We start from the raw sequence: 27,438 nt of genomic DNA on the forward strand, positions 1-27,438 counted from the left end.
AATGTAGTACCTGTGTAGTTAGAAATGGTGTGGCTAAATCAATTAGCCGATGAGAGTCTATGTACTTCTCTATCCCACGTTTAAGTCCCTTTCAAGATGGGATGTGGGTTACACTTTTTTTTGCCCCTAAGCATTCTAAGGACTAACAATGACCTTGTAGCAGTGCACAAGGCTATTTTGCAAAGAGAGATTAAAGGCACAAAATTCAAGATAAAAGCATAATTCTCAACTGTCTTTCCCCTGAAGATAGAGGCAGCATCATTTCTTACAAATGCAATGTCACATAGCAGTTCTTAACATTTTAGAGTTCTAAAATTATGTTAGTATAGATAAGCTCAGAAAAAGCTCTTAACAAATCCGCATCAGGCTCTCATTTAAAGTGCTTTTAGAGTCATCCACACACAGAAGTTATTAATTACAAATCTTATTACAACTTGGCATCTCTGCAGGAACCAGAGAGCACACCACAGCCCTGCCTTTCTCCTTCAGCATTTTTCTTACTGACGCTGCATATTCACTTTCCTTGGCACGGACCAGTTCTTACCTTCCTGTTTATTTACAATCTAAAAGTGAGTATGAAAAAACTTGCCTAAATCTTTTGAACAAGAGCGAACTGAATATGTTCCCAGGCAGAAACACGGTGTAAAAGAGAGTGACAGTAGCCCAAAGGGTCAGAACCCGCAGCTTGTTTACTTGATGAGAATCAGAGCAGGGTGAAGTGGTTACAGGATAAACACTTGTTGGTGGCAAGACAGTCACAAATGACCATGGCATCTTAGACATGCATACAAATCATTAATTCCAAAATACTCAAAATATTATTATTTTTCCAAACATGAAATCTGCCTGTTTTCTTTGTGGTTTCCTGCTATGTCTTTTCAACTGCAAGCATGGGGCACTGTGTCCCTGGCCATGAGGGCGGGCAGGGCCGCGGCACTGATGGGCAGGTGTGTTCTTCGGACCAGCAGAGGGCAGTAGCACCTTATTCTGCCTAGATTCCATCAGGGCTTCAGAAAGGAATTGCAAAAATGGAACTTTGCAGTCTGGCTGGGCTAGAAAGTGGGTGGTGGGGTGAATGCTGCATGTCCTCACTGTACACTTGAGAGACCCTATAAAGAAAATGGATTTACCCAAGGTCACACAGCAAGATGGGTAGAAGAGAAAGGAATAGAAATAAGAGTTTCCATTATTCTACATCATTTTTGTAAGGTACAAAAATTAAGATATTTCACAAAACAAAGCCATGGTATAATTATCTAGAGAAAAGTGAAATGAGACTGTTTAAGGTTTCAGATCCAGTATATCCTGTGATAGTAGTTGTTTTAGGAAATAAAGAAAACAAGCCTCTGTGAATAAAACTATCTTCCAATTTTAATCACTTCTTTGGATTGAAGAAAAAACTTTCCCAAGATGGTTTCTCATAATGGCCCACATTCCAGCTTCATGACCTTTATTGCATAAGGAGACTCAGTCTACACGCAGCGCGGGGAGCAATGGTGGTAGGGAATGCTGCTGTCAAATGACATCTCTCCCTCCAATATTGGCAAAAGTATTTACTTTACATTTCATAATGATTCTTATTATTCTGTCCTAAAGAAAGGAGTGATATTTTGTCATGCAATTTTATGAAGTCAACACAGTCTTAAAAGAATGTTTAAGAATGTGTTAACTTCCTTCCTTATCTAGAAGAAATAGCTTCAAATGTACTAGATTAAGCAATGCCATTCATTTTCCACAGAACATTGAAAGGAAACCCAGCATGGGACAGGATATGGAGAATAAACTCATGGGCTCACCAACAAGCAGGCCAGATTCAGATCCAAATAAGTGGACACAAATCATCTCAGAGATGAGTTGGTCAAGGGAAAGGTTAAGATATCGGTGTGAGAGGCCTGTCTAAGGCTAGACATGTTTGCTCTCCAGGCCCAAGGCTCCAGTTAGGGAGCTCAGAGGCAAATCAGGTTTCAGGGGAAAAAGCTAGCTGGCAGGATTGATTCCATCATAATATATAAAAAGGCAGGGGCTGTTGCTACCGAAACAACTCTATGAACGACTGAACACAGGCTTTGTGGGGTGACAAGGCTGGCAGGGGGTTAGTGAAGGACGACCAAACGACTGAACAGCAGGCTGCATAGGGTGACCAGGCCGGTGGGGGGGGGGGGCAGCTGGGGGAGACCAAGTCGGCAGAGGGGTGACCAAGCCAGTGGGGTGGGGCACAGTAAGGGGCGACCAGGCCAGTTGGGGGGGGGCAGTAAGGGGCGACCAGTTGGGGGTGACCAGGACAGCGGGGGGGGGGTGGAGCAGTTGGGGGTGACCAGGCTGGCAGGGGGGGCAGTTAGGGGCGATCAGGCAGGCAGGCAGGTGAGCAATTAGGAGCCAGCGGTTCCGGATTGTGAGAGGGATGTCCCGAATTGGAGAGGGTGCAGGCTTGGCTGAGGAGACTCCCCTCCCACCCCCCCGTGCATGAATTTCATGCACCGGGCCTCTAGTAAATATATAATGGTCTTAAAGAATAATGCAGAATACAAAGATTCACTGTGTAAGTTGCTGAATATTTCCTATCCATTCTGGCTCTGGAATAGACATGTACCTTATTGTATAGTTCAGGGGTGGTGCCAGCCATCCCTTTATGATTCTACACTGGCCCGACCAAGTCTGGATGTTAAGTCACTTTAGGAATTAATTTCTGAGTAGTTTCTGATGAACTTTGAAAGTGTTTAGTCTTGAGAGACAAACAAAAGGAAGAAAGAAATAGAAAAAAATATGTATCTATAACCTATATTTGTCAAATCTTAAACATGCTTGCTTTGATTGGAGTCCACCGTGTACCTGTCTTGATCCCATTTCCCTCCTCTCCTAGAGGAAGCAATGATCCTAAATTAGGTATTTTTCATTCCCTTTATGTTTTTTACCAGTATATATTCATAAAGAATATATGTAAGGTTATACTGCAGGTTGCATTTACCCCTTATTGAAGTTTTTCAAAGTATACAATTTATGTAATTTTAAACTAAACTATGCAATTAATTGGGACAAAACACAACTGGCTCTTTGTAAACACAATTCAGAAGGGGAAGAAGAGAGTGGCCTAAACAATGTGTATTTAAGATAGTGTGTGGATTAGCCAGTGGGATTTAGAGAACAGTGAGTAATCCAATTCGTTAAGCAGAGGAGATTGTGAAAAAGTAAATTTTCCCTGTTCTACTACCTGACACTCTAAGATTGAACAGTGCAAGCAACCTCAAATTCATGATCTACACCTCTCCTTGGATGCTTAGAAGATCCACGCACACAAGTTCTTCATAAGAAGTACATTCAATCACCAGTATCAGCCAGTATTCATTGATGTGCCAAGGTCAGTAGTTGGAATGACAAGGTTGAAGTCCTTCAACCACTTACCTTTCTAATGATTCTCTGTATTAGTAAATATTGAGAGATCAAAGATAAATCAATTTATTTTTTGTGTGGTTCAGAAATTAGTTGAAACTAAATTCAAGCTTACTGTCAAGTCCTTTGCCTGGGTTTGGTATTCTTGGAAATAAAAGACAGAATCCAAATCCAATCCACCTTGTTTTTGGTAGGTTTTTAAACTTTGAATAAATGGTACCATATTGTGTTTTATTCTGTGTGTTGGGTTTCTGACACATTACGTTGCTAGACTTATTCAGGTAATAATAACAACAAATAATAATTATAATAATTTAACCTGTACTGAGCTCTCACTACATGTATTAACTTACTTAGTCCTTACAGAAATCTTATGATCCATTGAGGTAAGTACTGTTATTACCTCTGTTTAGAAGGTGAAGAAACTGAGGCACAGAAAAGTTAAGCAATTTGTCCAAGAAAATAGTGCCAGGAGGTGGGAGAGTCTGAGCTTGGATTCAAACTCAAGGGGATTAGCTACAGAATTTAGTTTCTTAATCATCGCGTGATTTAACTACTGCATGGAATTCCACTATATGAATATAACATTTCCTTGTTTCTGTTAATGGACATTTGTATAGTTTCCAGCTTTTTGCTATTGTAAACAATGGTGTGTGAACATTATCTCACATGTCAACTGTCAATTTTGATTATTGGTTTCAGCACCATTTAACAGTTCCTGGAAGTACATGAGAGGGGCCTAAGAAATATGATAATTCCCATTGTTGTCTATAGCAATAAACATTTTGGGGTTACTGCATGTTGTTTATTTTTTTAATGAGAAATTATTCAATGGAGAGTTTTTGCAAATCTATTTTAAAAATTAACAATAATTCTTTAATATAAAATATCTAGTCGATGTTTAAATTTTAATTCTTATAAGTGTTTAAAAAGCTTTTCTGTTTTTTAAATTGTTTTTATTATTTTTTATAAATAGGAGGGACTTAGGAGGGACTCAAATAAGATCCATATATCACTATTCATTCATGTTGGTGAGGTTAGTTTTAATCTACAGGTTTCTCTACCATCTACCGATCTGTCTACCTGTCTTCCTTGCCCCACTTACAATCTGTTTGCTGAAGATTTGTCCAACAGAGTTTCATCAGTCTGGTGGTTGCTAACTGCAACACAGTTAATGCTGCATTTTTTTTTTTTTTATGCTCTGTATTTACTGTAAATTGGTAGTTGGATCTAGAGCCTTGATCAGATTCAGACTTGTTTGGCAAGAATACCAAGTCACTTCTGGTTGTCTCTTCTGCTGTGATGTTAAAGGTTATTGATGGTCAATGCTCAGATTCATTAATCATTAGGAGTAATAAAATAGTGGTATTTTCATTCTAACATTACTTCTTCAGTTATTAACTGGGATATTTCTATAAAGAGAAACTTGCCCTCATCCAACTGTATAGTGACCCAAATAGTCTGTATTAGAAAGCAAGATAAATACATGATTTTATTCCTTCATTTATCAGTTTTTTTAAAAAGTTGTTTTTTAGCATCTATCACAGATGACCAATTAGTTTTTTATTCATATTTTATGAAATCATGGATTTAAAAAATATATTTAACTATTCTTAAACCTGTTTAGAAACAAACCAAAAAAGTCTACCCATACATGTTTATGGGAAACTTGTGTTTTTCATTAACTCAATACCAAGCCCTATGATCTACAAAGTGCCTATGATCTTATACGAAGAGACAGGAACTCCACATGTGATGGTGGATGAACCTAATAATGTTGCTTGTAACAGCACTGTAAACTGGCAGAACATAATCAGCAAAAAAGACTAGAAGATATATAACAAGGTGTTTTCTCTGAGGTGTCAGAGCAAAAGGAGCAGCAGGAGAAAGGCACAGGAAATGGAGGGATTTGGTGAGTCACAGCTCTCACTATGTGTGCTTGCAAATGGCCCAAAAGCTCAACAAAAATGTTTATTACAGCATTATCTTTAATAGCTATGCCCTTTCCAAAGTTACCAATTTTAATGTCTAGCTATAGAGAAGAAAGGTTAAGTACATTGTTAACACAGAAGAAAATTATGTTGCCACTGAAGTGGTTAATATGGTGATGTACTTATGAATGAATTGTTTATGCTGCATCAGAAAACAAAATATGCTAAGATTATGTCTGGAAGTATACAAAGACTGGGAGGAAAAAGACAAAATGAAAATGAAGTAAAGGTAACAGAATTTTTAAAAATTTTATTTTAGAGAGAGAGGAAGGGAGGGCTCGGGAGGGATGGAGGGAAATAAGGGAGTCAGAGAGAGAGAGAGAGAGAGAGAGAGAGAGAGAGAGAGAGATATGAGAGAGAAATAAGTGACCTTTTCTTCACTAATTGAGCCACATCAGCCAGGGAGAATTTTAAATAGTTTGTTTTGCTTCTTCAAAAATAATTTTAAGAGATTTTAAAAAATTAAATGAGGCAGACTGAATATTCTTTGATCTCTAAACCCCACTGAAATGAGAGCAAATAAATTTCGAGAAAAAAAAAAAAGAACAGAATGAGAAAGGAGAGAACACTAGATGAGCAATGTTAATAAAATTTTAGAAGTCATAAAATGTATTTATAAGCAATGACAATAATTAAAGATGAGATAAAGCTGGCACCCCACACTCCTTAGAGAAGAAAAAGCCCCTTCACACTTTAAAAGAGGCAATTTTATAGTAGATGAATTATATCACAATAAAAATAATGAAAACAATCAAAATGTTCATCAACTGGTGAACACAATGTGATTATATATGTACAATGTAGGATTATCTACAATAATAAAAGCATAATATGCTAATTAGACAGGACAGCCGAACAACCTTCCAGATGTCATTCCAGATGAAGCCTGAGCTACGAGGTCTGATGAATTTCATGCATCGGGCCTCTAGTATGGCAATAAAAAGACATGAGGTATAGATAAATACTATACCCTGGATGAACTTTGAAAACATTATATGAAGTGAAAGAATCTAAAATGTCCAGAATAGGCAAATCCATTGAAACAGAAAGTAGACTGGGGTGGCCTAGAGCTTGGGGAATGGGGGAAATGGGTGGTGACAGCTGATGGGTATGGTGTTTCATTCTGTGATCATGAAAATGCCTTAAAATTGATTGTAGTGGAAGGGGATATACTAAAACCCATTAAATTGAATACTTGAAATGAATGAATTGTATGGTATGTGAATTATATTTCAATAAAATACATTTTAAAAGATTAATGATAGAAACTGGGTTGAGAACAGTTGGAAACTATATTATCTTTGTAACTTTTGGTAACTGTCAAAGTACTCTAAAATAAAGGTTTACTTTAAAAAAAGGATGGAAAGCTGATGTGGCTATGCTAACAGAAGATGATTTAGATTTCAAAGCAAAGAATATTACTACAAGTAAAGGTAATTTCATAATGGTAAAGGGCCAATTAATCAAGAAGACATAAAAACCCTAAGTGTTTCTGTACCAAATAAAAGAGCTTCAAAACACATGAATGAGGAGAAACCAAGATGGCGGCATAGGTAAACACCTGAACTTGCTGCCTCGCACACCAACTTCAAAACTACAACTAAAAGACAAAATGGACATCATCCAGAACCACAGGAAGACTGGCTGAGTGGAAATTCTACAACTAGAAGTAAAGAGAAAAGCACACTGAGACTCACAGGAACTGTGGAAGGCAGAGGTACGGAGGCGCACACGCGGAGAGGGCTGGACAGAGTATGCGGTTGGCTTTTTCAAGCCGCAGGGAGACACAAGCTCCCGACTGCTCTGAACTCCAGTTCCAGGCGAGACTCTGGGGACCCAGACTCATACGGGGAGAAACTGGACTGTCTGGCAGCAGGCGGAACTTGAGGGCAGCTTTCTCTCAGAGGTGCTTGCAGCGATTACCACGGGACACTGAGATCTAGGGGCCTCTTAGGGAAGGGCTGACGGGAAGCCATTGCTGTTTGCTCCACCCTGATACTCTGCCCCATCCAAGCTGTGCGCAGAGGCTTTTGCATATGAATGGCCTGGTCCTTTGAAAACTAAACTTACCTAACAAACTGCAGCTGAGTCAGAGAGACCCAGAACATCCAAAAGAAGTTGCCAAGGCCCCACAGCATCTTGCATTGCTTCATAGCTGGGCCTCATCTGGGCACCTCCAAAACCCAAACAAAGAAGAGGAATCTGCAGATCTCTCTGTAGCTCCTGCTGGGTGGCCTCAGGCAGAGGCTAAATTAGCACCTCCTTGGAGATCCAAGAGCCAGTGTACCCAGGGGTCACAGTAGGACCATCCAGATTACAACTCCTCAGATCCATAAGGGACACACTCAGGGGGCAGATTCAGTGAGCACCAAAGCCCCACTGAAGCAAGTCTTGCCTCATAAGGGTGTCTCCAGCATAGAAGTTCTCCCATCGTGGACACAGCTGATCCTCACAGACAATTGGCCTGGAGGTCAATTCCTCCCAGTGATACCAACAACAATCAAGGCTTAACTACAACAAGACTGTGCACACAGCCCACAAAAGGGGTGCACCAAGAGTGTCCACCTCAGGTAACTGGGGAGGCTGAGCCACTGGGCCCTATAGGACACCTAGCACACAAAGCCACTCTATCAACTCAGGGAAGCAGCCACAATGTGGAGACAAAGAAACAGGTCACAAATGAAAGAAATGGAGGAAAGCAAACTACTGGATATAGAATTCAAAACCACGGTTATAAGGTTTTTCAATAATTCTCTAGAAAAGGCCGATAAATTTAGTGAGACCCTCAAGGATATGAAAAAGGACCAACTGGAAATTAAGCATACACTGACTGAAATAAAAAATAATATACAGAGATCCAACAGCAGACTAGAGGATCGCAAGAATCAAGTAAAAGATTTGAAATACGAAGAAGCAAAAAACACCCAACCGGAAAAGCAAAAAGAAAAAGAATCCAAAAATATGAAGATAGTGTAAGGAGCCTCTGGGACAACTTCAAGTGTACCAACATCCGAATTATGTGGATGCCAGAAGAAGAGAGAGAGCAAGATACTGAAAACCTATTTGAAGAAATAATGACTGAAAACTTCCCCCACCTGGTGAAAGAAATAGACTTACAAGTACAGAAAGTGCAGAGAACCACAAACAAAAGGAATCCAAAGAGGACCACACCAAGACACATCATAATTAAAATGCCAAGAGCAAAAGACAAAGAGAGAATATTAAAAGCAGTAAGAGAAAAACAGTTACCTACAAGGGAGCACCCATATGATTGTCAGATGATTTCTCAACAGAAACTATGCAGGCCAGACGGGAGTGGCAAGAAATATTCACAGTCATGAATAGCAAGAACCTACAACCAAGATTACTCTACCCAGCAAAGCTATCATTCAGAATTGAAGGTCAAATAAAGAGCTTCACAGATAAGAAAAAGCTAAAGGAGTTCATCACACCAAACCAGTATTATATGAAATGCTGAAAGGTATTCTGTAAGAAGAGGAAGAAGAAGAAAAAGATAAAGATAAAATTTATGAACAACAAATATATATCTATCAACAAGTGAATCTAAAAATCAAGTGGATAAAAAATCTGATGAACAGAATAATCTGGTGAATATAATAGAATCAGGGGCATAGAAAGGGAGTGGACTGACAATCCTTGGGGGAAAGGGGTGTGGGGGATGCGGGAAGAGACTGGACAAAAATCATACACCTATGGATGAGGACAGTGGGGGGGTGGGGAAGGGCATTGGGTGAGAGGGGTGGGTGGGAACCAGGTGGAGAGGAGCTATGGGGGGAAAAAAAGAGGAACAACTGTAATAATCTAAACAATAAAGATTAAAAAAAATAAAATAAAAAGAAATCAGAAAAAAACACATGAATGAAATCTGATAGAAATGCAAGAAGAAATAAATATACAACTATATTATCTTTAATATCTATTAAAGAGAGATTACAATATCTAAATAATAGAAATAGAAGCAGAATTAGATTTGAATTACAGTATCAACTAACTTAACCTGATTGGCATTGATAGCACAATAGCAAAATATGTACTAGTATACAAAACATTTACCAAGACAATCTGCATTCTGAGTGATAAAATCAGTCTTAATACATTTAAAATGATTCAAATCATATGAAGTGTATTCTCTGATCAAAGCGGAATTAAATTATAAATCAATTAACAGAAAGCTATCTGGAAAATCTCCAAATATTTTGGAAACTAAATAATTCATGGATCCAAAAAGAAATAAAAGGGGGCAATTAGAAAGCATTTTGTACTAAATGGAAAAAAAATTAGAAAATGTCAGAACTTTTGGGATGCCATTAAAGCAATACTTTGGGGAAGATTTATAGCACTAAAAGCCTGAATTAGAAAAGAAGAATGGTTTCAAATCAGTGACGGCAGCTTACACTTACAGAAATTAGAAAAATAAAAGCAAAATAAAAGTCAAAGGAAGCAGAAGAAATTAATGAAGATAAAAGCAGTCATTAATGAAATAGAAAAGAAAAAAGAAAATCAATGAAGCCAAAGCCAGTCCTTTGAGAAAATAAAGTCAACAAATCTCTAGCCAGACTGATAAAAATGAAAAGACAAAATTACCAATATCAGGAATGAGAGGTAACATTACTAAAGATTCCACAGATATTAGAAGAATCATAAAGGAATATTATGAACAACTTTATGTCAACAATATTGACAACTTAGATGAAATGGATAAATTCCTTGAAAGATGCAAACTACCAAATCTCACTGGCACTTAATATGTATTTAGCAAACCAGCGGCTCAAGGAGTTAGTGGGACCTAGTTATACAAGGTCACAGCACAACAGCCAAAGCCCCTGTGGGAAGTCATGGATGTCGCTGGAAAACATCAGCACCTGTCTGGGGAACAGGAAGCAGTTTAGGGATCTGCAGGGGTCGCAAGGCAGGCCGGGCACCTGTAAAGCTGGCTACGACCACTTAGCTCTAGATGTCCTGTATGTAGTAGTCAATTCTATAGTATTAGGTTAACCAGACAAAGGTGTATCCCCTGGAAGAGCACATTTCTTTCCTGTGTGGTAAACCTCAGCATTTAAATCCTCTGATTTGGATGATGTTATCACTATCTTAGCGACTGTTCTAATGATAAAGAACCTAGAGGAAAAACACAAGCTCTGATTTAAGTAAATTATTCACTTGAATTTTATTACCAAAATTGAACTTTTTCTTTATTTTTTAAAAACATTTTATTTATTTTTTTAATATATTTTATTGTTTTTTTACAGAGAGGAAGGAGAGGGACAGAGAGTTAGGAACATTGATGACAGAGAAACATCGATCAACTGCCTACTGCACACCCCCCACTGGGGATGTGCCCGCAACCAAGGTACATGCCCTTGACCGGAATCGAACCTGGGACCCTTCAGTCCGCAGGCCGACGCTCTATCCACTGAGCCAAACCGGCTTTGGCATGAACTTTTTCTTTAGATGATTTTCAGTTCTTACTAGATGAAAGCAAAAACCACAGTACTACTGAATTATAATTTTGTAGTACATCTTTTCCTTCCTTTCCATCTACTCAACTTTTCCAGAGACAATGAAAAATTAAATTATTTTGTTAGAATTATGGAAAGCCAAGTAAATCTTGAAAGCATTTTCCATAAACAACACAATCAACATCTTGGAGCCTAAATTTCTGAATTTCACTGAAGTTTTGACTCAAAAACTTAAGTCAAAGAACAAATAAAGACTCAAATTGTAGGTTGCATCCATGGTACAATCTACCGTGGGTGAAGTAACTACAATTGTTACTTCAGTGTCTACATTTTCAAGGGTTTTATTTCGAAACTGTGGTCTTCTGAGAATGAGTGACGGACAGCCAGTGTGATTCACTAAGGTGGTGCCTGTGCAAAGTGGAGGCCACAGAGCACTAAATAACTGGGGTTGGACCTTGAAAACTTTCTGAATGATAGAATGTTCTCAGATGAGTCACCTAAGCTTCTAGCTTAAGTTCATTATGAAGACAACACCTTCTTGACTTGGATGTGTATCTGATAGAGGTAGGCAATCCTATTTTTGAGAAGAAAACATAGTATTATAAACTGACTATATATAGTACGGGAAGAAAATGTATTTTTTGAAAGGAAATATGCCCCTGCTTTTGAGGAGAATAATTTCTTGTTCAACTTTAGCTCTCCTGTTTCTCATTTATTTTGGAAAGATTCTTTAAAACTGGGACTCTAGAATGAAGAACAAGCTGTTGACTTGGTAGCCATTTCCCAGGAAGATTCATCTATTGAATCATATGGATTGAGTCAAAGTTATCCAAGTGTTTGCATGGGCAAGCCCACCACTATACCTAGAATTATCTAATTCTAGACAATTAGTAACTAGCAGTAATCATCTGGGTAAAATTAACCAAGATGGGTACAAAGCTAAGAAGAAATAGCTGTAAAGTTGTATGTTCTAGGACTAGAGATGGTTGAAGGTCCAGGGGATCATTTTCTACTTGCAAAGCTTTTAGGAACACCACAAAATTCACCTCACCACCCCCACTCTCTAGCCACTATGTCCATTTATTAATGTCCAGAATTTTACTATTCAGATGTCATTCTTACAGTTTGAGGCCTAGTTCCTACTAAAGAGTAAATATCCCTGCAGGCTTGAGAATACCTTTACCCAACTGGCTGCTACTGAATATGAAAGAAGGCTTGAAGATTAATTTTCCTTAAAAGGCCAGAAAAAACAGTCATGAGGGAATTGGAAGTCTGATGCAAGAAAGAAATAAGAAGCCTATTGAAGCTGGGAAAGGAACTGAACAAGGCTGGGGAAACCACGTATTTCTCCAATATGCTGGGTCAACTCTCCTGAGAGGTCCAGGTTGGTCCTTGGCATATGCAGAAAAAGGTTTCCAATTCATGCAGAGGTGGAGAAATTCAAATTCAACATACATAATTGGCAGAATATTTTCTGTCTATCATCAAATACTTGTAAAAATGTGAGAGCTCAAATGTGAACGTATACAGACACACACAAACATGTATCACTTGTTAAACCTGAGTCACTTGTTTGAAGTACAGACTCGTTAAGTGAAAAGAAACCTCAGAGAAAGTTTAATTTTTTCATTGACACATGGGGGATGCGAAGACACACAGAAGTAAAGGAACATAACCAAAGTCACAGAGCTAGTTAGAGCAGTGCTGGAACCAGAAAGCGATGTTTTATAAGGTACTAACTAATTTGGCCACATCCTTTCTTTCTCGACTTCCTGAGTATTAGTCACTTGTGTGGATGCCACCCTGCAGGGGAAAAAGTTAAATGCTCTGTGTGCTGATCATACTCTGCTTTCTCACTGCCATGACATTGGTTAAGCTATTTCTTCCACTTGGAATCTCTACTTCCAATTTCTAATGGTTAAAATCGTACACATTCTACAAGGGCCAATTCAAATGCTAAATCCTTCAATGCCTCCCCTGGTTGTTTCCTCTCTATTTTCTCTGTTATAATCTGACTGTGTCCCCCTAAACTTCATATGTTGAAGCCCCAACCCCCAGCGTGGTTGTATTTGAAGAAAGTAATTAATGTTAAATAAGGACAAAAGGGTGGTGCTCTGATCTGATAGGATTAGTGCCCTTATAAGGAGAGATACCAGAAGGCAGGCACTCCTCCCCAACTCCCCCTCTTCCAGAGCATATATGCAAATGAGGAAGAAAGATGTGAGGACATAGCAAGAGGCGGTTGCAAGCCAGAAAGAGAGTCCTTAACTGGAAACCAAGTTGGCTGGAACACTGATCTTGGATTTCTAGCCTCTGGAACCATGAGGAAATAAATGTCTGTTGTTAAGCTAGCCAATCTATGGAATTTTGTTATGGCAGCCCAAGCAGACTAAGGTACATCTTATACAGAACTCTGTTTATACTTCTCTAATAATTATTTCATTCTGTTTTTAAATTTAGGGCTATTTTTGCTCAAGAATGTGCTGAAATGATCTGTTAGAACCTCTCTCAGAATTATATAAGATAGAGTAGCTTTGGATAGATTTCAGTTGCCAACGTGGTAAAATATAATAGCAATAAAGGGATTTGTATTATAACAAAAGTGATCAAGGTAGAGAAGGGTTTTTAAAATAATATTATACTGTTATATAAGACATTGTATTATATGAAATCAGCTTCTATATTATCCCTATTTTTGCATGCTCATTAAGAGATGGTAATAAATACTTATTAAAAGACTAACAATTTATTAGGTTCTAAAATGAAGATTAAAATATAATCAATTAAACATAAATAATTAAAATTTTTGTGTACATATAGTCTCTCTCCTAATAGCCTTTGATGGCAGAGACCATGTCTGGCACATCTTGGCATCAACTCAAATGTCCAGAGTATCTTAAGTATGGATGGATATTGGAGACACATAAAATGCTTGTTGAATTCTAAAATGGTTAATTGCATATTTTCCAAGGGTTTCCCTTCTAACATTACAATTTTTATTCTAATTTTATTAGTGGGAAACATCACCCAAGAGTATACTAAAACAATCTAATTTCTCACAGTCATTCCAGATGGTTCTCTGACTCCTGGTAATCCCCTGCCATCAATATTGAAGCACTCCTCTGATGGAGGTCCCCCCTCCCCTGCTTTCATTTCCCCAATCCTTAAATCTCCCCTGAAAGTGGCTGCTCTTTATCTTTATGTCTCGCACATCATGTGAAAATCTATCAGTGACAAACGGGGACAACGGCAAAGCTGCAGAAATTGAAAACAGACCTCATGAGCTAGGGACAAGATGTTTCCTTTGGACATAAAGGGAATTTGCTGAGTCACGGAGTCGAGTATTTATAGCACCACACAATTTATTTTCTGCTGTAATAACCTATTCTGTAATTCAGCAGCTCCTCCACAAGTCTTCATCAAAACTATGATTTCTAAAAAATGCTAACAATGCTGACTAATAAGAAGGAAACAGCACTACCTAAGCAAAATGAAACTAGAAGAGTAATCTATTTATAAAGTGTTCTTTAGGGACAAGTTGTTAATAAAATCTTTGCTTTTGCTACCCATAAAGTGATGAGTTCTGCATTTCCCATTCTTTCCTAAATATGTTATCAAGATGTACCTCACTGAAGGTTTTCTAAGTCCTATCCTTTGGCCTTTCCCCACTATATCACACAACAAGAATTCACAACCAGAAGAAGCTAAAAGCTACAGCTTGTAAAGCTGGCAACCTATTCACTCCATCTGGCTGCAGATATGTTTTGTTTTGGTTGTCTAGGGTTTTTAAAAGATTAAGGCAACATTTAAAAATAAAGACATCCTATATAAGAAAAGGCTAATATGCAAATTGTCCCCTTAGGAGTTCAATCGCTCACTATGACGTGAGCTGACCACCAGGGGGTGGGTGGCGCAGAACATGGCAGGCAACCAGGGACAGCGGTGCCGAGGGAGCAAGGGAAGGAGAAGGTGGGGAGGTTAGGAGTCAGGAAACCTGATCGGCCCTGATTGCCGGCCAGGCCTAAGGACCCTACCCATGCATGAATTTCATGTACTGGGCCTCTAGTCTATACTAATAAAAGGGTAATATGCTAATTAGACTGGGAGACCTTCCGGACAAAGCCATGATGGTGGAGTCGAGGTAGAGGTGGTTAGAGGTGATCAGGCCAGGAGGGGAGGACAGTTGGGAGTGATCAGGCCAGCGGGGGGCGGGCAATTGGGGGTGAGTAGGCTGGCGGGGGAGGCAGTTGGAGGTGATCAGGATGGCGGGGGGGGGGCAGTTGGGGGCGAGCAGGCCGGTAGGGGGGGCAGTTAGGGGCAAGAAAGCTGGCAGGGGGGATAGCTGGGGGCGAGCAGGCTGGTATGCAGAGTGGTTAGGGGCGATCAGGCAGGCAGGCGAGCAGTTAGGAGCCAGTGGTCCCAGATTGTGAGAGAGATGTCCAACTGCCCACAGGGATTGGGCCTAAACCGGCAGTCGGACATCCCCTGAGGGGTCCCAGATTGGAGAGGGTGCAGGCCGGGCTGAGGAACACCCCTCCCTCTCTTCTCCCTCCCGCTCCCCCGTGCACAAGTTTCATGCAACGGGCCACTAGTTCCATATAAAAGTTAAGTTTCCAGTTTCTCTTAAAAAATTGAGATGTGTTAACAGTACTCCTGCATCCCTGCCTGGTGACCCCACCACATTGCTGCTCTTCCTTTGGCCTGCTTGGCCCATCTGCATTCTTTGTTTGGCGTCAGTAGCCTTTTAGTTTGTAACCCTTGCTAAAAGCAGATCATACTACAGATAACATTCCGTGTGGATCTCCTCTTGAGAACTCTAATCAACACCTGTCTGTTATGCTAGTCTACTAAAGTGGCCTCTGTCCCTCCAACCTCTCAGTCCTCCCCAACATCTACCCTGCTGTCTGTTTCTGGAACATAATTACGTCACTGCCTGTTCAGAGTATGCTATTGCACACTTGTGAGTGTCGAGAATAATATTAGTCTAAACTCCTTAACATGACTTCTAGGCATTCTGTAATTTGAATCTAAATTACCTTCCACAACTAATGACGACTAAGTAGATTGAGACTATACTAAAAGGAAGTGTCAAGGGGACTGCTATGATGTTCTGCCCTTTCCAACATTTTAATCAATGATGTGAATAACAAGAAGTATGATGATTTTCAAATTTAAGGAGGAGAAGGAATAGGAAATATTTATAATTTGTCTAATCCATCCTGTGAGAAGCTAGTCTTAACCCTTTTACCGCATTGGCAAGTGCTCACCAAGGAAAACAAAAAGATCTGGGGGTCAATGGTGTTTTAAGATTATGTACATGTCAATCATAAGTAAACATAAAGATCCTAAAGTTCCGTTGCCTTTTATAGCATAGTAAGCATTCCTAAAACATTTTTGTATATAGAATCTCAGTTTTGCAAGACCAAGAAGAAAAACAGGATGATGGATAAAATATATAAATAAATCAAAGCAATGATTTTTTTTTTTTTTGCAAAAATTTGAAGATTTATTGAGATGGAAAAAAATAGTTTAGCATTACAATTCTAATGCAAACAAAATTTGAGGGCTCTAGGTAGGAAACTATTAATGAATGAATTCGGGTTACTTCATGATTAAAAATACTTTCCTTTCAAAGAAGTTGCAGAATTGAAGCACTGATTAAATAAGATCCGCATTTGTAAAGGAGGCTCGCTGCATAGCACTGGCACCGAAAGATGAATTATACTATAATCACATTTTCCAGAGCACTAAGATGTATTCGGCACGCTGCTGGGGGCTGGGTGGTAATTCTCAAATGTACAGTCACGTACAAGGTTTTAAAACACTGGGATGGAGCCACTGAAACAGCATGTAGCTCTGCTAGAAAAACAAGTAACTGCCAATTGTGACCCAGCATTCCACTGGAGAGAGAGTTATGCTGTAAAAAATGTAAAATGTACTAATTCCAAAAAAGGTGATATAGTCCAGATAACTTTTTTTACTCAATCCTTCTAGAGGATTCACATTCCAGTCCTGGTGGACCCATCTCTCATGATAACACTTTGCACGGGCACGCCCAGATGTCAGCTGCAGTGTGCTTCCCAGAAGTCATGTCAGTTTTAGTTAACTTTTTTGGATGGGAAAGATAACAGATTTTAGCTTTGGCCAAGTGTAGTCTCTGCACACCAATTAAATAAATTTGTTTTGTAAGAAATAACACACAAAACAAAATGTGTTCTTTCCTTTTAACACCACAGAACTTTATAAAATAATGAGTCAAGCCCTAACTGGTTTTGCTCAGTGGTTAGAGCGTCAGCCCTTGGACTGAAGGGTCTCAGGTTTGATCCCAGTCAAGGGCATGTACCTGAGTTGCAGGCTTGATCCTGGTCCCAATCAGGGCATGTTCGGGAAACAACCAATCAATGTATCTCTCACATATCGATGTTTCTCTCTCTCTCTTTCTCCTCCTCCATTCCACTCTAAAAATCAATGGCAAATATGTCTTCGGGTGAGAATTAATAAAAAAAATGAGTCAAGTCATTAAACATGCAATTGGGAAATCAATCACTTAGCACAGAGATAAAAAAACAACAACCATCCCAATACAAATAAATATCTCCTTAACTCAAGAGACAGCAAAAATGTAAATGGCAGCCAGAGGACACTTCAGAAAGAGCAATCTAGGACTTGCTTGAGCAAAAACAAACCTCTTCATTATTTGTTAACCTATGAGAATTCTGAATTAGCACCTTTGTTATTTTATAAAAAATTTCCCACAAAATTCGCAGGTATCCAGATGAAGCCAGTAAAATTTTGATTGCAACCATGAGGAAGAACAAGAACTATGAATGGGGACTCAATATCTTTAATTGCAGAAGTTGTAAAATTGCATAACTTCAGCAGATGTTGTAATATGTGAAGTAATTTAGCATGGCACCATTGACTAGCACTTCCAGATAGGTGTCTTATTTTTGTGAAACTTTTAATACAGTTCTTAAAAAATATATATATATATATATATATATTTATCTATATTTCAGAGCGGGAGAGAGAGGGAGAGAGATAGAAACATCAATGGTGAGGAGAATCATTGATCGGCGGCCTCCCGTGAACCCCCCCTCTAGGGACTGGGGCATGTGCCCCACTGGGAATTGAACTGCAATCTCCTGGTTTATAGGTTGATGCCACACTGGACAGGCTACAGTTCTTATGTATTTATTTATTTATTTATTTATTTGTTTGTTTGTTTATTTATTTATGAGAGGAAGGAGGAAGGGACAAAGAAAGAGAGAGAAATATCAATTTTATTGATTTTTTTAAGAGAGAGAGGAAGGGAAAGAGATAGAAACATCATTCATGCATCATATACATTCATGCAACTACTACTACCACCATCATCACTATCCTTGCAGCATCTTATACATAGTAAGTACTTAATAAATGATTACTGAAGTAATTGACTCAAAATGAATTACAAATCTATTGGGAAAGATGTGCAGCTCCTTGTCTCTAAGAGTATGACCAGATCCAACTGTATAAAAATATAACAAGAACTCTTGCCACCTACTCCCTTTAAACAAGTAAATAGGGGCTGCACTCACATAGCTGTGATTCCTTAAATGCCTTAGGTTAGACACCGGGCTCAATTCATTGCCACTTCCCATTACTCCAGGACCAGAGTGAAGGGGGAGGTAAGGAGCCAAATGTCAGACTCGGTGATCTCCTGCCTTCGAGAACAGTCAATGTTTTTTTAATGTATGTATTTTTTATTGATTTCAGAGAGGAAGGGAGAGGGAGAGAGGACTGCAGCTCATATGGTGGCTGCGGGTGACACAGGCTCCCTGTAGAAGGCACAGGGCCTCTTCCTCCCACAAAACTATTACACTCATTAGTTATTTAAAGAAGACAGTATCAGACAAAAATTTAATTGATCTCTATTTTAAAATGAGTATAATTAAAAATTTCCCTTAAATGTATCTTAAATATAAATCAATGTTATTTGAATCATACACAAAGTCTAGGAATGTCAGTATAAATAGCTCTAGAGAAGTGGGTAAAGATTTGATTGCACTAAAATCAGTTAACTCCACACAAGAAAAATTTTATTTCATAACCTGAATTAATCATGAGGGGAACCTGGCATAAAACAATGGATGGTTCAGAACTAACTCAGTTCCTCTTTGGAAATCAGCTCACAGTCTTGGTGATGCTTGTGGTGACTGGGCATCATCCATTACCCCAAGATTCCTTACAAAGCACAGCTCAGCACATGTTAATAATATAACATATTATTATATGTTACATCAGATATTACATATAATATATGATGTTAATATATTATTAAAAAGAATGAAAAGGCTTTTGGAGGGTTAAGAAGTAAAAATGGCTTTGAATATGGCTTACTTTTTTTACTCTGATAATATCTTTGTGGGTAAAAAAGTTGTTTAAGAAATTATATAGTGAATTCTGTATACAAATCAAAACTATAAAGTATTAGAAAATTCATGAGGGGAAAAGTTATTTCATGAGCTTGCACATTGTTTTCTGAAGCCTAGATATCAGAGTTTCAGATAAGCTCAAGTCTTAGATGAGAAGAAATCAGACTATGTCTTAAAGAAGAACTAAAAAAACACCCCATGCTTATATCTAAAAAACGTAAATAATAATAGTTATTAAACCATGCATATAAAGCATTTAGCATAATTCTAGTATGTCAGATGTATTCAATAAAAGTATTATTATTCTTTAATTTCTTTCTATGGCAAATACCCATAATACCAGGCAGTTATTCTAGCTAATAAAAGAGTAATATGCAAATTGACCATCACTCCAACACACAAGATGGCCACCCCCATGTGGTCAAAGATGGCCACCCCCATGTGGACACAAGATGGCCGCCTCAAGATGGCTGGTAGGGGAGGGCAGTTGGGAGGGACCAGGCCTGCAAGGGAGGACAGTTGGGGGTGACCAGGCCTGCAGGTGAGGACAGCTGAGGAGGACCCAGGCCTGAAGGGGAAGATAGTTGGGCGGGACCAGGCCTGCAGGGCAGGTCAGTTGGGGGGAACCAGGCCTTCAGGGGAGGGCAGTTGGGGGGACCCAGGCCTGCAGGGGAGGGCAGTTGGGGGAAACCAGGCCTTCAGGGTAGGGCAGTTGCAGGCGACTAGGCCAGCAGGGGAGGGCAGTTAGGGGCAACCAGGCCGGCAGGGGAGCAGTTAGATGTTGATCAGGCTGGCAGGGAAGTGGTTATGGGGTGATCAGGCTGGCAAGCTGAAACGGTTAAGGGCAATTAGGTAGGCAGGCAGGCGAGCGGTTGGGAGCCAGTAGTTCTGGATTGTGAAAGAGATATCCGACTGCCCGTTTAGGCCTGATCCCACCAGGATGGGGCCTAAATGGGCAGTCAGACATCCCTTGAGGGGTCCCAGATTGGAGAGGGTGCAGGCTGGGCTGAGGGACCCCCCCCTCCCTGTGCACGAATTTTGTGCACCAGGCCTCTAGTATTAAAATAAACATTAATATATTAATAATTGTCATAGTCACATGACAGTTTATAGACAGGTTCTTATGGATGTCACTATTCCTAATTGGGCTGTAGAGACATTGGGAAAATATAATTGCTTCTGTAGTTCGATCTATATCACATGCAACATAAGAGGCTATATGTAACCTTTGGTTTGGTGTGAACCATATTAAACAAATTAGCCAGTATTAGTGGGGAAACTAAGTTGGGTAAAAGAAAGCAATTACACACCATCATTATACAGGATCTTTTCAAGAATATTTTTTAAAATGGTGCCCAATCCATTCCACATACATATTTTAAATCTGCATTTATAACTCTCCTTTTAAAATTAGGCTGTTGCCCAAAGCACTTATGAAAAATTTCTAGAATTTAGCTGAGGACTTTATGTAACCAAGATTCTGGTATTTTCTTAGTATATAAACCATCCTTTACAATAATTGTACTCACACCATGTTCTCTCAATTTCTTAGTATACTGACACTATTCCCCCTTAAGGCACCAAATTCCAGAACACAAAAACAAGTATTAAAAACTAAGAAGAGAGTCAAGTCAGACCATTTTCCTGTTCCCCAGCATCTGGTTTGACTGCCACATTGAATGGTAATTTGTCCTTCAAACTCCACTCTGTTATACACTAATCTAGAAGAAATGGCAGGTGGATATTTCTCAGAGAATAATTGGGGTTAACAGTTTTGATTGGAAATTGATAATAAATCTTGAGGTTGAAGGTTAATTCACTGCCACATTGAATGGTAATTTGTCCTTCAAACTCCACTCTGTTATACACTAATCTAGAAGAAATGGCAGGTGGATATTTCTCAGAGAATAATTGGGGTTAACAGTTTTGATTGGAAATTGATAATAAATCTTGAGGTTGAAGGTTAATTGTTGGTAACAAATTATCCTTTGTGACTAACAACTTCCTCTATAACATTAATAAAAGTCTCTTGATTTGTGTAGTTTTCATGTATATTAATGTTGAAGGATGCTCTAAGACTGGCTGAAGCAGAAGAAATAACAGAAAGAGGGCTCTGAAAAGGAAGAAAAGAGGAGAGAACAAGAAATGAGCCCAGGAAAGCATGGAAAGTTGACAGTCTAATGGAGAAAGCTTTAAATATTAAGTATTACTAAATAGCCTGATGATCACTTATAAGTAACCACATTCCTTTAAATCTTGTTTTTGCTATTAGTTTATCTAAACCATTTTTTTAAAAAAAACTGTGAGTGTAGAAGTAAAAAATCCTTGCTATATATCCATTATTAAAATTCCTTAATGTAGCACACAACGCCCTGCATGGTCTAGCCACATTCTACCTTTTTTTCCTGCCTCCGTCTCCAGCCACAATTCCAGATTCCTGGTGTCTTCTCTGTCTGGAATATCTGTGCCTTCCCTGCCTACCCACTCCCCATCTCATCCCCCTTATAAGACAAATGCCTATTTATCTTTCAAGGCACAAATGTGACAATTTCTTTGCAGTGTTCTTTGTTGTGCCAGGAATTAAAAATATATTATATCTGTTTTTGAACACTTACGTTGTAATTTATTTTACTAAACTATCTTTTCTGTAAGTGTATGCACTCCTCAAGGGCAGAGACCCTGACTCGTTCAATGCCAATTGAACTGAATTATGCTAAGTTTCTTTTGGAATAGAGAAAGAACCAGAGTTGGAGTAGGCTGCCTTCTTTTCTGAAGAATAAACCAAAGGGCCCCAAATCTTTGACCATAACATGAAAGAAGTTGAAAAGTCCAGAAAAATATTTAACAAATACTTGTAATACTTCACTGAAAAACACAGTAATAGTTAATATCCATTCTAGAGCTTTGGAGTAAATAACTTTATAGCTGCCTTATAGCACCAGTTTAAACAGTGAACACAAACTAATATTAATGAGTAACAGCAACTCTAAACCAATTATAATTCAGTTTCTCAGAAGCAGAGGGTTTCCAGGTATTAGGAGAACGGAGCAGACATCTAAAGCTAGAAAGAAAAAGTGAGGGAAGCAAGAAGAGGCTGTGATGAAACGGAGGAGGAGAAAGGAATGGAATGCTAAGTTGTACTAAAGAACAAGAAAAGAAATGAAGGGAGGAAATAAAAGCAAGACACTATTCCTCTGGCCATTCTAAAATTCTGCTGTGCCAGAGGCATCTGCAAGAACAAGCACATTTATCTCTTTTCCAGGCCAAATCTGGATTCAGCCCAGTGTTGATGCCTGTCTTCACTCTCAAACATTTTTCTGCTGACTTATTTTTAAGATTAGTATTTGATTTTACAGCGCAAAAAAAAAAAAAAAAAAGATGAAAAAGGACTTTTCTTTTTTGTGTGTGTGCCAAATATGTAATCCTTTGAGGCCTTTTGTAGCAAATACAATGTATCCAGATCATGAAGTCTAAGAACAATAAAATTCTTTTCCTATTCTGTAGATTTTTAGGAAACTCTCTTATTATTTATTAATTAGTAGCAATCACAATATCATAAATATGATACTAGCTATCATTATTTCTATCACCTTCCTCTGGACTTTTTATACCATGTTCTGTTAGATACACAGGCTTATACAAGAAAGACACAGATAAATACTAGATTTTAGTTTGCTCATTTTGGAGGGCAGGGTTGGGACAGAATTATTGCTAGAGCCTGGTGGCAGGAAGGTCGTCGCTCAGGCGATGGCTCAGGAAATTCTGTGGTTCTCCATGCTTTAATGTTTACTTTCTACTTCTTTGATTAGCTAAGCTAGTTTACACAAATGACTTTTTACAGGTAGTGACCAACTTATTTTCCTATTGTACCACCCTGAATATACAATAACCTGGTTTTAAGTTTTATTTACATGTAAAATACATATATATATTTCTTCAAACTGGGAAATGCTTTACATTTCACATTTTTCCTAATGTATTTATGAAAATACAATTAGTTTAATTATGTATTACATTTTGAATTAGATACAAGTTGAAACAAAACAGAAGGTGACCTAAGCACTCTGGGGGTGGAAAATTCTTAATTAGTAATTAATAGTTCTAAGGAAATCATCTACCAACAAGGCAAACATCAAATATATTATGCTCAGCCCTGGCCAGTGTGGCTCAGTTGGTTGGAGCATCATCCCGTATACCGAAAGGTGGTGGGTTTGATTCCTGATCAGGGCACATACCTACGTTGCGGATTTGATCTCTGGTCCAGGCACATATGGATGATGACTAATCAATGTTCTCTTTCACATCGATGTTTTTCTCTTTCTCTCTCCCTCTAAAATTAATGGGTGTATCCTCGGGTGAGGAATAAAATACATATACTGCTAAGTAAAAGAAGGCAGACATAAAGAAACTTACGTTATATGATTCCATTTATATAAAATGTCCAGAAAAGGCAAATTTATAGAGACAAAAGGTATATTATATTAATGGTTGCCTAGGAACAGGGAGTAATCCTGACAATTTGAAACTGGCTGTTAAGGCACCATCTTCAAGAAAGGCTTCATAGTTAAAGAAGCATGAATTATATACAACTTATTAAAAGTAGAGAAAAATGAGAAGGAACAGTAGGGGAAAATACCATAACAAATTCCCAAAGATCTAAGATAGATCATGTTATAAGTGGAACATCTTTTATGATAAATAAATCTCTAAAAGATTTACATCTCATCTGGGCCAATGAAATGGTCTGCTCTTATAAGAATGGTAAGGATATGTACATGATCTTTTCATTAAAAAGAAAATATACCCGCAGTCATTAAAAAGAAATAGGTATATGTGCTATGTACCTATTTAGGTATATGGAAGGGTCTCCAAGATGTACTCTTCAGTGAAAAAAGCAAGGTAGGAAAACAGTGTGAGTGGTTTGATAACTCTAGTTTAAAAAAATGTAATTTTTATCTGTATATTCTGGCAAAAATGCAAAATTTTTCTCACCGAGGAAGAAATCAACCATTAGAGGAAATGGGACAGAGGTGGGAAAGGGAGCTTTCATTTTGCACTTTGTATATTTCTGTATTATCTGAATTTTCTAACCATGTATATGTATTACTTTTATTTTAGAAAATGACCATTTGGTTGATGGAATTACTTATTATATTAGAAAGAGTAATATAAGCTCCTACTGGCCATGAAAATGCTTTATTCAGACTGCTGCCCACTATATATTGCCTGGGATAATAACTCTGTATGTTGAGATGCGTAATAAACTTTTGCAACATTGAAAAAATATACTAATACATGTTAGTAAAATATTTTTAAAGTAAGTTTTAAAAAGACAAGAAGCTGAGTCCAATCTCTGAAGTTTGGCTGAGCAGGAGCCAGGAGTTGTTACTGGCTGAGCAGTTATGCGAATGGCTCATTTGCAATTGGTGGCCAGGATAATGCACTTTACATCTACAGATTTTCCTGAATTAAAAAATGCATATGACCCAGAAATAATTTCCCATAAGACAGAAATTTAGAAAGCATCTAAGAATCGGTATGATCCACCCTTCCCTCCCCACACCCTCCCGCGTCAGTTATCAATGCAGAGCTCTTTTCTCCCAATCTACCTTCCTTTGCTCTGCTCTGTGGTACGGGAGCGGGACCTGCCAGTCCTCCTTTGCCAGCGGCGCACTTATGCCAGTCCAGGGCAGTGAAGCGACACTGAAGTCTGAGTGGTGTGCTTTTTCCTTCCGGCTCCTCTGGCATGCACCCAGAAGTGCTCCCCACTTAGCAAGTTCCAATGGCACCCCAAAGAGTGGCTTCCTGTGAAGTCTCACTGGCACCCTAGTGACTGGATTCCTTAGCAAGTCCTGCCAGAACTCCAGTAAGCAGTTTCCTGCTTGCCAGCCGTGGTCTGTGGCACCTCCAGGAATTTCCATACCATCCACTGGCCACAGTAGCACCTCTCCAACAATGTCTGACTCTCAGTTTTGTGGGGGAAGGGCCCTCTTCCAAGTTTTCTCCTTTCCTGGGGACTCTGCCTGAGCCTAGAGGTACCAGCTGCTCCCTTTACCTGCTATGCTTGTATTCTATAGAATTCTCTTTAATTCTTAGTAGTTAATCCTGTTACTACTTAATAAAATGTAATTTACTTAATTAAATTTTCCCTGCTCATTTTACTGGTGTTTCTGATTCCTGACTGGACCTTAACTAATTCACACACAAAACAAATCAAGCCAAACCAAACCAAACCAAACCAAACCAATCAACCCAAGCCAACAACAAAGAATTAAATTGGTAAACCCACTCTTAAAACATACATCTGTATGTTAGGTTTGATAATACAGAGAAACACCATGGCATATAGCTCAACTTGTTAACTAATTGCATTAACAACTCCCATAAAACTAAAAGAGACAGTGTGGTGGTTTTGTGATGTGTAAATGAAGCTAAGCTAAAACTATATTTTCCAGAATTCTCTTCCCTCTATGGTTCCAGAGAAAGTTGTCCAAGATTTGGAAGGCAAAAATGAAGTAGCAGCCATACATCTGGAGGTCAGTATAGGATGCCAGGTGCTCTGTAGTTCACAGACTTTGTCACTGATCTGCTGGTTCATCTTGTTGACATGGAGAAGGAACTGAACTCCTAACTCTTCCAGTTCCTGCTGGACCTCTTCCTTCAGCCTCTCCTAGTCCAGGACCAGGTGCATGCGCAGCTCCATGGCCAACAGTGCTACTTCTCATGCAGGTCACCTGCACTGTCGAGGTGGGAGGAAGTAAGAGGTAGACACAGATTCCAGTCTGTCACGGCAAAAAAGCCCTGTGTCATGTCCAGCTGTTCTTCCTGACTGCTGCCCCGATGACCTACAGAGACCTCAGGCCCAGAAGTAGACCCTAATTCAAAGACTTCCATAAGCCTTTCCCACAGCTTCAGTAACACTGTAAGAGCTGGTCCCTATAATAAATTCCTTACTTCATACCACTATGGTGTTTCCGTTATCAGGGTCAAACCCTTACTAATATACATTGTAAAATGGTTAAATAACTCAACCGAAAAAAAAAAAAATAATCATAAGGTACCTGTGTCACTTGAGCAATTGGGTTTCTACTATCAATTCTTATTTTCCCTAGGTTTCTCCTTATTTATTTATGCACAATATCTAGGTTATAAAATAGTTTATATGTTGAAGTGGGAAGTTTTTTGAAATGTCATTTTCTTTAACAAATGCCCATGTGAGCACTCCTAAATGCTATGAAGCTAATTAGATATAGGATGAAGTGATCTAGCTACTCTGAGATACAGACGCAAATTTCCTAGGTGGCTTGGGATGCAGGACAGCCTAGCCTATTTTTGTGACAGTGTTCTCCATGCCAGCAGAGGAATGAGATAAAAAACTAAGAACTTAAGCTGGGTAGGAAGACCAAAAGATGATGTCTAAACTCCAGCAATGTCATTAGTTCCACACCCAAATTCATTTGTTGACATTTTTGCGGTTTAGCCTTGTTTCCTGATCATGCTCAGTGTGACTTCCAGTTCTCAGAAGTGTGAACCTCATAAATTCCACTTTCAGTTTTAGAAGAGGGCAAGTAGGAAAAAGAGGGATATTCACTGCTTGGCAGCAGAGCAAGAGCTCTCGATTAGGGAGAACTTTGGGTTAAGACCTTTAACTCCAAGACTGTGGACATACTATTTGAAATAGAGTTTTTAGAAAACTGGTCTTATCAATAAATATTTTTTGAGCACCTACTAGCTACTAGGAAAGTAGCTAGGCCTCATCAGTTAGAAATGGAGGATGAAACAGAAAGGACAGGCAGAATAAGATAAGACTACTGCTAGCATCTAGGGGGCATGATCATTTCACGGCGAAGACTCTACCTGAGGCCTTAAGACCTGGATATTTAATAAACCCATGAAAACATGGAGTCCCTTAAGCTGGAAGTCCTTCCATGTTCCCTGTTGACGTCCCAAAGCTACTGCGTGTGGCTCAGCAGTGAGTCAGCGGGAGGCCACAGGCGTGTTGTTTCCCACTGCACATCTCAGAAGGATGTACTACATGTGCTGTGCAGAGTGTAGCTATTTAATTCTTATAGGTTCTCCACAGGGAAAGAGAATAAAAACAACTTGCTGAATTTATTTGCCATAAAACTAACTTCTTTATGAAAAGACATGGATAGGAGAAAT

General features: G+C 38.9%; 1 protein-coding gene across 1 annotated transcript in view; it reads right to left on the bottom strand.

Moving 5' to 3' along the window:
- Positions 1–27,438, bottom strand: part of SBF2 (SET binding factor 2) — a 366,350-nt gene that overhangs the window by 71,546 nt on the left and 267,366 nt on the right. The window lies entirely within an intron of this gene.

Source organism: Eptesicus fuscus, chromosome 13 (assembly GCF_027574615.1).
Source record: "Eptesicus fuscus isolate TK198812 chromosome 13, DD_ASM_mEF_20220401, whole genome shotgun sequence".
Classification (NCBI taxonomy): Eukaryota; Metazoa; Chordata; class Mammalia; order Chiroptera; family Vespertilionidae; genus Eptesicus; species Eptesicus fuscus.